This window comes from Mustela nivalis (genome assembly GCF_964662115.1).
Source record: "Mustela nivalis genome assembly, contig: HAP1_SCAFFOLD_749, whole genome shotgun sequence".
Lineage (NCBI taxonomy): Eukaryota > Metazoa > Chordata > Mammalia > Carnivora > Mustelidae > Mustela > Mustela nivalis.
In genome coordinates this window covers 35,877-50,891 of record NW_028135914.1, presented here as the reverse complement: position 1 = coordinate 50,891, position 15,015 = coordinate 35,877, and the positions used below count along the sequence as shown (strand labels likewise).

The following is a 15,015-nucleotide window of genomic DNA, read 5'->3' as shown; positions in this document are numbered from 1 at the left end:
TAAAGTATCTTAGGATCCTTGCATCATCTTGGTAGAAATTAGGAATGCTAGTTAACTTTCGTCTTAAAAAGTTGTGTGTAGGGACGCCTGGGGGGCTCAGTCAGTTAGAGCATCTGATTTTTTATTTTAGCTCAGGTTATGATCCTGAGTTGTGAGATCAATCTTGCTTAAGATTCTTTCTCTTTCCCATTTCCTCTGCTCCTTCCCATATATCCCCACCCTACTCTCTCCTTCTCTTTCTCTTTCTCAAAAAAGAAAAGAAAATAATAAGGCTGTTTATAGCTTTTAATTGCTAGGGAAACTGCTTTTAGAAATAAAATATAAATTCCAATTGAATAGAAGATGAAAATGGAATTGTATTTGCCACAGCATAAAAATAATGTCAGATGTCAATGAACAAATTTAACAAAATACATGTAAGATATTTATAGAGAATGTTATAAAACTTCAAAATGGATGGATGAAAAGATATGTTGGGGTAGATCTATCTCAATTTCCCTCTCTCCCCCTGCCAACACACACACACGCGCGCACACACACACACACACACACGAAGACCTAACTAAATTGAAGGGATGCACTATATTCATGGAATAAAAACCTCAATTTTAAAATATATGAATTCTTTCCAAACTAATCTATCTATAAATTCAGTGTATTCCCAATCACTATCCTAACAGGTTGGTGTGTGTATATATTTTGGGGGTGCAGGGATTTGTCAGTATGTATGTGTAATGAGCTGATTCTACAACCTATATGGTAATGTAAAGGGTTAAGAATAATTCTGAGGAAGAACAAGAAGGCAAGACTTTCCCAAATTATAGTACTTAAGGTGGCATGTTACAAGAATAGGCAAACAGAATGAGAGTCTGGAAATAAAACCACATATATGTAGCTATCTGGTTTATGAAAAAATGTGATATTACAGATCAGTATGGGGAAACTCTCTTTTCAATACATGGGGCTGAGAAAATTTGCTATCTATATGGGTCAAAAGATGAAATTTGATTCTGACCCCACACTATCTATTCCTATGTTGATTGAAGACCCAAGTGTGAAAGGCAGCATTATAAACTTTTGGAGGATAAGTGAGAAGAGTCTCATGACTTTATTATAGAGGAAATTATTTAAAACAGACTATACAAACATTGTAGACAATAAATTGAACAGTACGTAAATTGTACAATTCTATTCCTTAAAAAAAGAAGACAACAATAAAGCAGTACAAGGACAAACCATAGAGTGTAAGGCAGGTTTTTAAAAACTATTTTATTTATTTGAGAAAGAGAGAGAGCATAGGGGGAAGGAGCAGAGGGAGAGGGACAAGCAGGCTCTGTGCCGAGCACAGAGCCCCACATGGGGCTCGATCCCAGGACCCTGAGATCACAACCTGAGCTGAAATCAAGAGTTTGAGGCTTAATCAACTGTGCCACCCAGGCACCCAGAGAGTAAGGCAGTTTTAATACATATAATATACAAAGGATTCATATTAAGAAAATATAAAGAACTTCTATAAATAAATTAGAAAAAGGCAGAGGCTCCACAGAAAAACGGGAAAAACATTTAAACAGGACTTCACAAAATAAGACAGACAAAAGTTCAGTAAGCATATATGAAAGTAGTTAACTTTATTTTTAATCAGGAAAATTCAAAAACGTTGACACTAACATGTTTTGGCAAGGATGGATAACAGCATGGACTCTCAGACCATGGTTGCTGTTGGGGTGTAATTTGTTACAAAACCTTTCAAGAACAATTTATCTTCCTCTTATCCAGTGGAACACATACATAGCCTAGGAACCATCAACTCACTCCTAAATGTGGATGCTAGAGAATTTTAAACATATGCAATAAGATACATGTCTAATGTTTATAGCAACCCCATTCTAATAGCCCCAAACTGTAAACAATAGCAACAGTAAAATAGGTATATTTCTTTGGAGTTCTAGTTCTGTAGAATGAAGGAGGTAAAGTGTTTTCTTTTTGCTAGTATGACAAGCAGAAGAATTTCTATGAGAAAAGGTCTTTGAGGTCCAGTCTTACACTCGGTGTATCTGGAGCCATGTTATAGATTGTAATACTGCTGTTCATTAAGTAGTCTGCTTTCCATCCCTGCGGCCCTCCTCTCCGTGGCAGCTCAGGGGTTACTTCTGCACAAGTTAAACTACTCTGCCAGATGCAAGACAAAAATGCCATACTAAAACTTTTATGAAGTTAAAGGAATACTTTATCAATTTGAATGGCTCCCCCTAAACTCAAACTTTTATCTAACTCAAACTTCTCACTTTCTTTTATAAACTTATATTTTATTTATTTAGTGTTTTTCAAATTAGACTTCACACCCAACATGGGCTTGAATTCACAACCCTGAGAATCAAGAGCTGCATGCTTTACCAACTAATCCATCCAGGTGCCCTTGATAAACTTATTTTTAAAACTGTTTAAGATTTACAGAATGATTGAGAAGTTAATTCCGATATGGCCCACATCAGTTTCCCTTATTATGAATATATATTACTCCCTACTACATTTTTACATGCACTTTCCTTCCAGCTAACCTTACATGTTTTATTAATCAACATATAAACTGTATGTGCCAAGCATTTTTTTACAATATTTTATTTATTTATTTAAATGACAGAGAGATCCTGAGAGAGAGCACCAGCAGGGGGAGCGGCAGGCAGAAGGAGAGTGAGAAGTAGGCTCCCCGCTGAGCAAGGAGGCTGGTGCTGGGCTCCATCCCAGAACCCTGGGATCGTGACCTGAGTGGAAGGCAGACACTTAACTGACTGAGCCACCCAGGTACTCCTAGGCCAAGCCTTTTGAACTTACTAATTTTATGTTGATAGTCTTCAAAAGTTGTGGAAAGAGTACACAATGGAATTAAAAGATGTAGGGAGCCACATTCTATCTTCCTCCAAAAATCATCCGGATCTTTTTTTTCCAGTCTAAATACCCTACATTTTTTTCCTCATAGTCCTCTTATTAACCATCTTATAAGTTATCACTGATAATAGCATTTTCTAGATCACTGAAGCTCTAAAATCCTTGATATTTCATTTTTTCCTCCTCCTGTTCAGTCACTATGAAATTTTTCTTTAAATTACAGTTCAAATGCATCACTTTTTAATTATTCTTATAGTGATATCTATCATATCTAAAATGCTATTTAGGTTTTTTAATTAAACACCCACAGAGGTAATGTGTAAGCGCTCAGGCTGCTATAACAAAAAACTACAGTCTGGGTGGCAACCGAAATTTCTCAGAGATTTGGAGGCTGAGAAGTTCAAGATCAAGGTGCCCATCAGCTCTCCTCTTGCCTAAGAAGGCTGCCTTTTAGCTGTATCCTCAAGAAATGGAGAAAGAGGTCTCTAATGTTTCTTCTTATGAGGGAATCAATCCCATCATGAGGGCCCCACCCTCGTGACCGCATCTAAACCTAAGACCTTCCACAGGCCCTATTTTCAAACACCATCCCATTGGAGGTGAAGGCTTTAACACATGAATTTTAGAGGGACAGGATTCAGTCCACAGGAGGCAGCAATGCCCAACCTCAACACTAGAGAAAGTGCTGCATTTAGAGGAATTGTGAGGCCCGAGCTTAGATTTGTCTTATGGAGGACGAATGCTAGCCTAAAGGGCCACTGGGTGTTTCATCAAGGCAGTGCAGGGGTGAAAATGGTGTTTAAGGAGAGCAAATCTGGTGCTTGCTATTGGGATGAATTTTACTGGAAGAAATCACAAGTAGGAAAAGCATTTGCGGGAGTAATGTAACAATCTCTGAATAAAGACCCATATTATGATGACAGCACCTTAAATGCACCAGACATGAAGCTTCTCCTGATGCTTCTACAAGAGGGGATCTCTTCCTTAAATCTACATTTTTCTTATGTTTAGGGGTTGCTCTTGGAACTCTTAAATTCCGCACTATATTGTGCTTGTTTCTGTACTTAGCCCTTCCACCTGGCAGTTCCTCTGGTAGGTAGCAAAGAGGCGTCAGAGCAATGCAAAACCCAAAGCCAGAAGGCAGCCATCGCCACGATGGGCCTGGAGAACCAGACTCCTACCCAGCAGGATACGCTGCAAAAACTTCGTGGACTTGGGGCGCCTGGGTGGCTCAGTGGGTTAAAGCCTCTGCCTTTGGCTCAGGTCATGATCCCAGGGTCCTGGGATCGAGCCCCATATCGGGCTCTCTGCTTGGCAGGGAGCCTGCTTCCTCCCCCCTCTCTCTCTGCCTGCCTTTCTGCCTACTTGTGATCTCTGTCTGTCAAATAAATAAATAAAATCTTAAAAAAAAAAAAAAACTTCGTGGACTTGACCACATCGCTTGACGTCCAGGGGGTTTGCTCAGCGCCTCCAACGGGATCGGCCACCCCCCACCAAAGGACGCTCTCTGAGCTTCCTGGCTGGCAACTCGCAATGACTGCGCTTATCGGGCTTCAAAAGCTGTGGAGCGGATGAATGAATTGCTCTCAGTTCATTTCCGAACTGTCAGGGAAAGACAAGCTACCCCTCCTCCTCCGGGAAGGGATGGCAGCCTACCATGGACTGAGCGCGCCTCCTTTCCTCTAACAGGGCTTGGACTGCTCAATAGGGTCCTCCCCACTTTGGGATTCCACGCATCCTTTTACCAGTAAGGAAAGACATAAGCAATAATATTCAACATCCATGAAGTACAGATTACATCAACACGTATGCAAATACAGACCTAAGGGAACGGTTTTGCTGTTTAACGCCAAGCGCCTACCCTTTAAGAGGACCGGAGTCCCACCCCCACCAAGCGCGCCCCCCCAGGCCACGCCCCCCGCAGCCCCCCCCTTAACCACCCCTCCGCAGCCCGCCCCCCCAACCCTGACAGCCCGACACCCTTCCCCCCCCCCCCAACCCTAACAGCCCGACACCCTTCCCCCCACCCCCCCCCCGCCGCTCGCCCCCTCCTAGGATGCTCTGCTCCGGCGTGATCCACTGCTCCCATCCCAGGGTGCCTTGCGCGGCGAGCTCGCTCCCGGTTACGTGCGCGCGGCGGGAGCCGGATTGTGCTCTCGGGTGGTTGCCCCACCCACCTCGGTCTTGTTTGTTCAGCCTCTGGGGTTTGAAGTTCCCGCCAGTTCGCGGCTAGGCAAGAGCGATGCTGCTGGGCCCGCCTTGGCTTTGAGGAGAGAGGAACGTCCAGAATCCCTGCTGCTTCCTTTCGGCGGTGAACCCCGGCGGCCATGTCCACGGGGTTCTCCTTCGGGACCGGCACGCTGGGCTCCACCCCTGTAGCCCCCGGCGGGACCGGCGCAGGCGGCGGTTTCTCCTTCGGGACGGGGCATCTAGGTAACTGCGCTTCTGCGCCTTCCCGGCCTGGTCCTCTCCGTGAGACTCCCGTGGGTGGGCCCGTCCCTCTCCCTTCGCGCTGGGTTCCTTTCTAGTGGGTCTGCGAAAAAGAAAGACAGACTTGCGCAGCGCCAGCCTCATAGTCCTGCCGTTTGGGGGCCTGGTCGGGAGGGTGGTCACAGGGGTTGTGAGGTCCCCAGAATCCACAATGGTTCACCCAGTGTCCCTGTCGAGTGGGGTCTGGCTGGGTGAAAGGGCCTGGGGTTTCACGCTGAGCCCTAGCAGTGCGGCAGTCTGAGGCACAGAACGGAGAACGACATTGTGGGTCATTCTGGGGTTTCAGAAAAAGACAATAGAAAAATTTTAAGGGGGACAGTTACAGTTGTATCGCTGATAATTCAGAATTCATTGCAGGATATACGGCTTTGGACATTCCACTGCTTTAATGATTTCGTGGTATTCTAAACGAGCTCACCTCTTGGTACCTCATGGTCCTTTGTTACTGCAGGTTTTTGTTTTAAATACGTGTTGCAGCATTTCTTGGTGGTCATTTTGAACAGTGTGCGTAGTAGTATTCGTGAGTGTTATGGTGGAATGACTCACATTGTCTTCTAGTTACACTGAAAACTGTAGGTAGCATATTTATCGTTTTTGTGCAACCTGCTAAAGCACCGCTTCAGGCGATGACGAAATACAGTCAGCAGAGGTTTAGAAAGAGACAATAATAGTCAAAGGTCATTTTCATGGTGAGAGACTTAATTTTTAGAACTTTACCTTTTTAAGGTAAAAGGGGAGGAGTTCATTACATCAAGAAGTGTGCATAGAAAATGTTACAAGGTATCTATCTCCTGAAGCTTGAGGGTTGTCATTGTAGAGTAAAAAGCCAAAAGTATCTTCCTTATATTAAAAAGGGGAGGTACAGGGGCGCCTGGGTGGCTCAGTGGGTTAAGCCTCTGCCTTCTGCTCAGGTCATGATCCCAGGATCCTGGGGTTGAGCTCCGCATGGGGCTCTCTGCTTAGCAAGGGGCATACCCCCTGCTTCTCTGCCTACTGGAGAGCTCTCTCTCTCTCTGTCAAATAATAAATAAAATATTTTAAAAAAATAAAAAAAAACATAATTTACCAAGAAAAATGGGGGAGGTACAGACTACACAGTCAAGGAAAAAGTCTGGGAATTTCCCTTAATACCTCCTTTTCTCTCTGCACCCTTAATCAGCAAGGCCTGCTAATTTTAATTACCTCGTTTCCATTTGCTTCACTTCCAGTGCCACCGCCCTGTTGCAAGCTCTTGTCATTCATGGAACAGATATTTATTGAACACAGTTTCATATAATGGACTCTGTTTTAGATGGTGAAATAAATAAGGGTACAGCTCTTTCTTCCAGGTTTTCAACCAGTAACCCTTCTCCTATTTGGCGAAAACTATTCCTATCATCTCCTACTTAGATTAGTTCAATGGAATCGCAATTGCTGTGTCAAAAATATACTTTTTTTTTTAAAAAGATTTTATTTATTTGTTTATTTGACAGACAGAGATCACAAGTAGACAGAGAGGCAAGCAGAGAGAGAGGAGGAAGTAGGCTCCCTCCTGAGCAGAGAGTCCGATGCAGGACTCTATCTCAGGACCCTGGGATCATGACCTGAGCCGAAGGCAGAGGCTTTAAACCACTGAGCCACCCAGGCATCCCGATTTGGTCTCTTTAGGTAAATCATTTTAGGGAAGTTACTCTCCAAGCCTCAGTTCCCACATCTGGAACAGAGATGCTGATGAATAAAGTACTTAACATCATATCTGGCACTTGGTAAGTGCTCCCTAAATGTTACTTTCTAAGTCCACATTAGGGCATGCTGGAGAAGTTAAAACAATATTCCTGACCTGTTGGAGTCAACAGTAACACATTCTGATGAGCCATTGGCAGATAATAGTGGGTTGAGGCAAAACGTGGTCCTGTTTGGGGTAGCTTTTAAATAAATTTCTCTCCTGTAGAGAAATTTCTCTTTTGCTTTCTTGAGTAAGAAGATACCACTTTGATGTATTTCTTCGGTAATGTTTTCACATTTAATTATGAAACAGTGCCTTGTGTCTTCAGGTATCCTAAGTTGTCAAAAAATTTTAAATATTTAGTCTAAAAATACATAATTTAAGAAAAAATAAAAAAAAATTTTATTGTGCGTCTTTCTATATTTATGGAATAGCAGTAAAACCAAATGGGATCACTGAATTATTTGGGAGGGAGGACAGCATAACTACCATTTCCTTAATTTGAGGTCTTCAAAATTTGCCAATAACATTTATTAAAATACCTTTTTAGCTCAGTTGATTAAGTGTTCACAGTTTTGTGCTTTGTTGGTAATACCTTAAACCCTGTTTTGCCAACCTTCTGTACTTCACATACCCATGTTCCTAGAGATAATTTTAAAATCAATGATAAACTAAGACACCGGGCCCGCTCCATTTTTTTTGAAAGATTTTATTTATTTATTTGACATAGAGAGATCACAAGTAGGCAGAGAGGCAGGCAGAGAGAGAGAGAGGAGGAAGCAGAATCCCTGCCGAGCAGAGTGCCCGATGCAGGGCACGATCCCAGGACCCTTTTTTTGACCCCCTACTCTGTGTTGATGACTGGTTTCAAGTTCTGTTCTCCTCACAGTGATTGGCTGGTGTAATACATTGTATAAAATGTGTTTAGTTGAATTTATTAAGTTCTAAGTAATAAAACTTAGAGAAGGAGAATATGTGATACTGTTTATGATTTTCTTGGGATCTGAAATCTTTTGTATGTGACTTATTTTTAAAGAGAACAGGAGAGTATTTGAATTGGGTTGGTTAAAAATAAATTGTTAGTTCTTTTTCTGTTCTATGGCAATATATTGAATATGGGAAAAGAAAGAAAGTGTTTAATCTTGAAGAGTTAATTTTTATTTTTCTTTAGGAAATACTGGCTCCAGTAGACTTTATTTTGTGTTCTTTATAAATAAGCAACCCTTCAGTGGGTCTCAATTTTGGAACTCTTGGAAGCACTGCAACTCCTGCCACGACATCTGCTCCTTCAGGTGCTTTTGGAACCGGGCTCTTTGGATCGAAACCTACCACTGGGTTCACTCTGGGAGGAACAAATACAGGTAAGGAGGATTGTCACATTTCAGGGAGTAGCTATGGGATATTCTTTTTAAGGTTCTGGCTTGTATCTCTGCTCTCTATAGGGATTGTCATTGGTGTCAGACCTAGAAAATGGTAAATATTAAGATGAAAAAATATATAGGGATGTGGACTTAAGGGCCAGTGGTAGGCCTAACATTGGTTATGATCTATTCTAGTGTAAACGAAAACACCCATTTAGGGGTTCTTGGATGGCTCAGTTGGTTAAGGGTCTATCTCTTGATTTCCACTCGCGTCATGATCTCATGCTTGCAGAATGAGACCTTCTTTGGGCTTTAAGCTCCTTGGGGAGTCGGCTTGAGATTCTCTATTTCCCTATCCTCCTGTTGCATACTGCACCCCTCTCCCCCAAGCTCTTTCTCAAAAATAAATAAATCTTCAAAAAAGAAGAGAAACAAAGTTGAAGAAATGCGATTTTTTAAAGAAAGATTTTATTTATTCATCAGAGAGAGCAAGAATAAGCAGGGGGCGCAGGTGGCAGAGGGAGAGGCAGGCTCCTCACCGAGCAAGGAGCCCATTGCAGAACTTGATTCCAGGACCCTGGGATCATGATCTGAGCTGAAGGCAGCTGCTTAACCAACTGAGACACTGAGGCATCCCAAGATGTCTTTTCAAAATAACTTCTTTTTTGGTATACTTGACACAAAAAAGATATACCTCTTGAAATATAAAGAATTAATTTAATTTTCACATGAGAGTATATAATGCAGTGTTTCACCTTAGTGAAGATAAATCAAGTTTACCAATTTGGGTGTTCATTTAATTAAGCATATATGGGGCAGTCAGCATCCTTTCTTGCTATAACATTATAATTTACCTTCCTAAGAGACGTTTTAAGTTTTTATATTATTAAAAGAGTTGTTTCGATGGGAAAAGGGCAAGAGGTCAAGGTTTCTGGTAGACATTTCGATAATAAAAATCTGTTTTTTAATACTTAAAGATATTTGGTTATTAAAAATATGTGTCAGTAATGCTGCCATTTCAAAAGCTTATTTCTTTATTTACTCTTTATTCTGTACCCGCAGGGCCTCTTGGTCTCTGTTACCACTTTATGCATTGACATTGCAGCTTTGATTGAAACTTTTCACAGCCACACATAGAAAATGTAAGAACTGCAGGAATGCGGGAGCCTCCAGTGAGCTCCTTGAAACGACTTTGTGTGCCAGTGTTGGCTTAAAGTAGCTTTTTTTCTCCTTGCCTAATGTTATAAGCAGTAGTTGTTTGCATTTATAAATCTTATTCCCCATATAATTATATATAGCCGGTAATATGAAAACCAGTGCTCTAGGAAGAACGTTTCTATTAGCGGTCATGGTAGAAGATACTGGTTGTTGTAGTATCATATCCTGAGGATGACTCTAAGTCTTGCCCTTGTAATAACCCCCCCAAAATGTCATCTGCCATTGATGATTAAATTTTATTTCTCTTTTTGTCCCCAGGAATAGCAACAAGTATAACTACAGGATTAACTCTGGGTAAGAATTTTTTGAGGAAAGATCCCAGATCTGTGGTTTTCTTCTCTTCTCTTTATTATCTCACAGAGCTGGGGTATAGAAGGAAGCATGTAAGGAACCTAATAGATCACAGACACTGACTCATTATACAGCCTTTCAGTACTGGAGTTTTTAAAAAAGTCAATGACTGTTGAATTCAGAAAAAAACCTTTAAATACAGCAATGGTTTTTTTCCTCTTGAGGTTATTTTACATTGTATTTTTATAGTCATTTAAACCCTGTTAGTGGGAAAAAAAAAAAAAAAAAAGCAATAAACTCTAGACCAGAAGTCTTAGAAGTAAGCCCTGGTTGTAATTCCAAATCATTTTGAGGTCTTAGGTAGTCATGTAGTATCTGGCAGCTTTTGGTTATCTGTAAAACAAGGGTAGGACTGAAAAGTTTTTGTATTTCTTCCAGCTGAAAAACGCCATGGTTCTCTGTAGCGATACGCCAAAGGGAATGTGAGTAAGTAGTATGACAGTTAATAATGTCAAAGGAAATGAATGAATGAAAAGATAGTATGGAAACTCAGTTAAAGTTAAATTTATTAATTTAATTAACATTTGAAGTAGACTAAAGATTGGTGGACTTTGTTCATTTGGATGCTACTCACCTGTGACCAGCAGAAAGTGTAACCCATCTGTTCACTACCAGAGTTTTGGACAGCATTGGCTTTGGGGCAAGCAGTTGGATTCTCTTCTTTTCTGAGATTTTAGAACCCATACAGGATTTCAAAGCACTGTACCCGGGCAGGAATTTCTGGTTGTGGTAAGGGCAATCCAGAAGTTTAATTTCTGGCAGCTGCTTCTCTCAGTGCCTTTAGGGAAAGCCAAAATGCAGGTCATTATGTATTTCCTCATTTAATAGTTTGGAATAGCTACTACTTCCTAACTCTGTGGCCTTGAGTATACATAATGCTTTGAACATTTAGTATTAGCTGTGGTGTGGTGTGGTACTGGTGGTGCAGGTGGTACTAATGATGTCAAGAGCATCAGCATGAGTATGAGTAAGGCATTCAGTGGGTGATGAGGTGAAGCTGACTGGCAGGTATAGTAACATGTTCTTGTATGACCTGATAAGTGCTCTAACATGTATGAAAGGCACCAAGGGAAGTAGAGGAAGATAAGAGTAGAAGTTTATTTGGGGGCAGGAAACATCATTCCTGATGGAGACGTGCAACTGCCCAGTCATAAGGGGACTCAGGGAAGTAGGAAAAGTACTTGGTTAGAATTTAGGATTCAGAAGTGGGAATGGTAGGGAGAGAGGGGGTGTGAAGAGCAGATTGGAAGTAGATAGGAAAGGTGGTTGTGTGCCATGCCTTTTGACTCTAGTGTACAGATAATATAGAGCTAATAAGAGCCTCAGTCAGAGAGAATCACCAGGGTATTATATTTGTTGGTGTTCTCGCGTCTTCTTTTTTAAAGTAACTGAAATAATTCCAAAAATAGATTAAAGTTTAGAGGGACTGATAGCACAGAAACAAATTAAGAGGTTATAATTCTTCTTGAGTGGAAGATGACCTGAGCTAAGGGTTTTGAGGATGCTTGTAATCCAGAGCTATTTCTGCAGTAGAATCAGCAGGATTCATGGCTAGTAGAATTCAGGAGAGAGAAGGGATGTCAGGGGTGATTATGGTTTCTGGCTTGAGCAACTGAGTGGACCACGGCAGGGGGTTTAGGAAACGTTTTGTGTAGGGAGGCGTAGAGGTGGAAAGTTAAGGGACATCCCAGTAGAGCTAACCAGTGGAGACTCTGGTAGGTAGTTAGACCCGTGTTGCCCTAGCTGAGATTCTGTACTTGGGAAGTATGGGAGCAGGCCTGGAGCCATAGGCAGTATCATTTAAGAACTGAACAGAGGAAGGAGATGGACAAAAGCAGACTGGAAGGAGTAGCCAGAGTTGACAGAAGTAAAGGAAGAGGAAACAGTAGAGAATGGTGGTTTATATAGCATTGGAGGGGAGGAATATTTTTCTGTTGAGTATAGAGCAAAGGAAGGGTAAGTGCTGTTTTAGGTAAATCCAGGGGTAGAACTGAAATTGGATTTCAATATGACCACATTGATGGGACTTTTTCTTGCTTTTCCTAAGATCATAGCATCCTCTTTTAATTATTCACCATGATTTGGCTCCAACTTCTATATTTTCCTTTTTCATACCTACCCACGTATCCTTCTGGCTACAAAAGTAGGGTCACGAACTTTTAGGGATCCTGATTGAAACCGGTGTAATACTTATACAGTCATGGTAAAATAGGATTTGTTTGTTTGTTTGACACAGGAACGCCAGCTACTACATCTGCGTCTACAGCACGTTTCAGTTTAGGATTCAGTAAACCTGCCGCATCTGCCACACCATTTGCTCTCCCTATTACTTCTACCTCAGCTCGTGGTCTTACTCTTTCGTCTGCTCTGATGTCAACTCCAGCAGGTGAGGCAGAATGGAAAAAGTCACGTTTTGTGGTTGAATTTTGTTTTTGGCTAGTGAATATAGGGATCCACCTTATTCAAGATAACTTCAGTTTTGGAAAGTTTTTATTTTAATCACTCAGCAATTAGGATGCTACAAAGATCATCATTGGCTTTAAAGCAGCAGGAGCCATCCTGGAAGTTGATCTCTGTTTACAGAGCAAAGCAGGGACAGGGTGAGAGGTAAAATGTAAAACTATTAATATACACTTTGTTTTCAAGGAGCATTTTGGTGACAAGAAAGGATAAAGAATTTGCATCAGCCTTGCCTGCCTTAGGATTCATTCCATTTTGAAGGTGAATTTGGCATCCTGGATTGAAAACTCTTTATTATTCTCTGCAATCCGTTACCTTACACTATTCTAGTGTTACCTAGAACTCTTATTTGTGTCACTAGCGTTTCCTTACGGTCTTATTTCTCTTTATTCTTAAGTATATGTAACTTTATCTTTAGCAAGTAGTTTTTTAGGAAAAACTAGAGTGAATTTTGTCATGGACGTGAGGGCTGTCTGTTTTGGTGGTGGTGGGGAATGTTTTGTATTTTCTCCAATGGTCTTAGAAATGATGTTTCCTTTTGAAGCCTTTACCGTTTTACTTTCTATAGGTTCTACAGGATTTACCCTAAATAATTTGGGCGGAACAACAGCTACAACTACTACCCCATCAACAAGCATTTCCTTAGGGGGAGCCTTAGCTGGTTTGGGAGGTTCACTTTTCCAGAGTTCAAATATAGCCCCATCAGGTAATTAATGGTATTCATTTTCCAAAATAGTAAAATCATAGCATTCCCAGTAATACATAGGTTCATGTATAATGGTTATTTTATATCAGAAGTTTTACTCAACACCTCGTACGTGTCTAATACTTGGTCGTGTGGGAGAGATGAAGGAGAATGACCTAGTGTTTTCTATTAAACAGCTCTTTCATGTCCTCCGTTCAGGTACTAAATTTAGTGAAGAAACTCTGGGTCAGTGGAAGGGGAAAAAAGGAGTTGGTGAAGATAATCTGTAAAAATTGGTAGCATTCAGGTTTGCATTATCTTTCAGATACTTGTCTTTGTCACTGTAGTCTCACCTTGTAGGTATTCAGAATATCTCCTAATAACTGAATCACTGGATGACTGTAACATACATTTCTTTGTAGGATAAGTGTTTAAACATCTCTCCTAAAGAGTCCTATGAGAGCAAAACACAAAAATAACAGAAAGGGGAGGTGGAGGATTGTTTTTGTGTCTTTCTAATGAGTTTGTAGGCCTGCTACAATTTTTCTTAGGCTCTAGACACACGTCAGTGCTTGATTTATGTTTGTGCTAACTAAACATACCCCTGTATTTTTTTTTTTAATGGACATTCATTTAGCTATATTTTTTTTTCACACATTGTCAGTATTTAAATCCACTCTTCATATATCCCCTGCTTTTATTCAGTACCTGTACTGTTTCCTCTGTTTAAATTAAATAGCATCTGTCCAAAAAGAACCACAGTTATGTGTGCTTGGTAATGCATGGACTTAGATGATTTACCAATGCGTGGTCTTTAAAATTTTGCTACTTGATTTACAAGCATACCTTCATGACTTAAGATTAACTGTAGTTTAGCCCCTTCAATTCCTTTTGTCAGTGAGGTAGGATTTAAATAAATGAAGTCTATTTCTTTCATTAAATTTTTTTTGAAAAAGCTTGTGAGTATGAAATTTGATGTTTGAACTGTAAGGCTTCTAACTCTCAGTTCTTTAGATTTCATGAAGAATGAAACTATTGGCTTTATAAGATTTATAAGATTTGCTGAAATCTTATAAATCATTACCGGATTATTTTATTATGTAATTTATTTATCTGTTACCAGCTTTCCTGAGGTATAATTGAGAAGTAAAAGTGTAAGATATTTAAAGTGTAGAGCATAGTGATTTCATATATACATGCACATTGTAAATGCCCATCAAGTTAATTAACACATCCAATACTTGATAATTTAAAAAGTATCCAATTACAAAGTATGACTAGAGGACAAGAAGTATTCACCTGGAAATATACAAACTAAAACTGCTTTTTCAGGAGGATTTAAAAAAAAACAAGTAGTATGTTCACATTTATTGAATTAACAGATAAACTCTGACCTTTTTAGTAAAGAAAAATTAATAGACCCATAAATACAGAGAACTGATGGTTGCCCGAAAGGGTAGGGAGGACAGGCAAAATGGCTGACGGGGAGTTGGTACAATCTTCCAGTTATGGAATCAGGCACAGGGATAGATATAATCCGTGGTATTGTAATAAGGTTGTATGGTGACAGATAGGGTAGTGACACTTGTGGTGAACATAGCATGTATAGAGTTTTCAAGTCACTGTTGTATACTAATGTGACATTGTATGTGTACACTTTAAAAAATTACCTAAAACGTAAAGAAGTTAAAATTATATTATCCAGACTACATAAACCATTAAATCCCAGCTTTAGACTTATTCCATGTTATTTGCTTAAAGCAATTATGAAGAAAAATGGGATCCAGCTTGAAAGCATTTGAGAATTTTGTCCATTGAGGGAAAATCATTGTAAAGACTTTGTAAATTATATTTGGTTT

The 15,015-nt window shown here is 40.3% G+C and overlaps 1 pseudogene across 1 annotated transcript in view; it reads left to right on the top strand.

Moving 5' to 3' along the window:
• Positions 1-4,988: 4,988 nt before the first annotated feature.
• The window catches only part of LOC309857466 (ligand of Numb protein X 2-like), a 34,774-nt pseudogene continuing 24,747 nt past the window's right edge, over positions 4,989-15,015 (top strand). Inside the window, exons 1-6 of the transcript XR_014316521.1 lie at positions 4,989-5,319; positions 8,253-8,442; positions 9,919-9,954; positions 10,390-10,437; positions 12,248-12,397; positions 13,040-13,177. The product of XR_014316521.1 is annotated as a ligand of Numb protein X 2-like (transcript). The remainder of the gene's footprint in view (positions 5,320-8,252; positions 8,443-9,918; positions 9,955-10,389; positions 10,438-12,247; positions 12,398-13,039; positions 13,178-15,015) is intronic.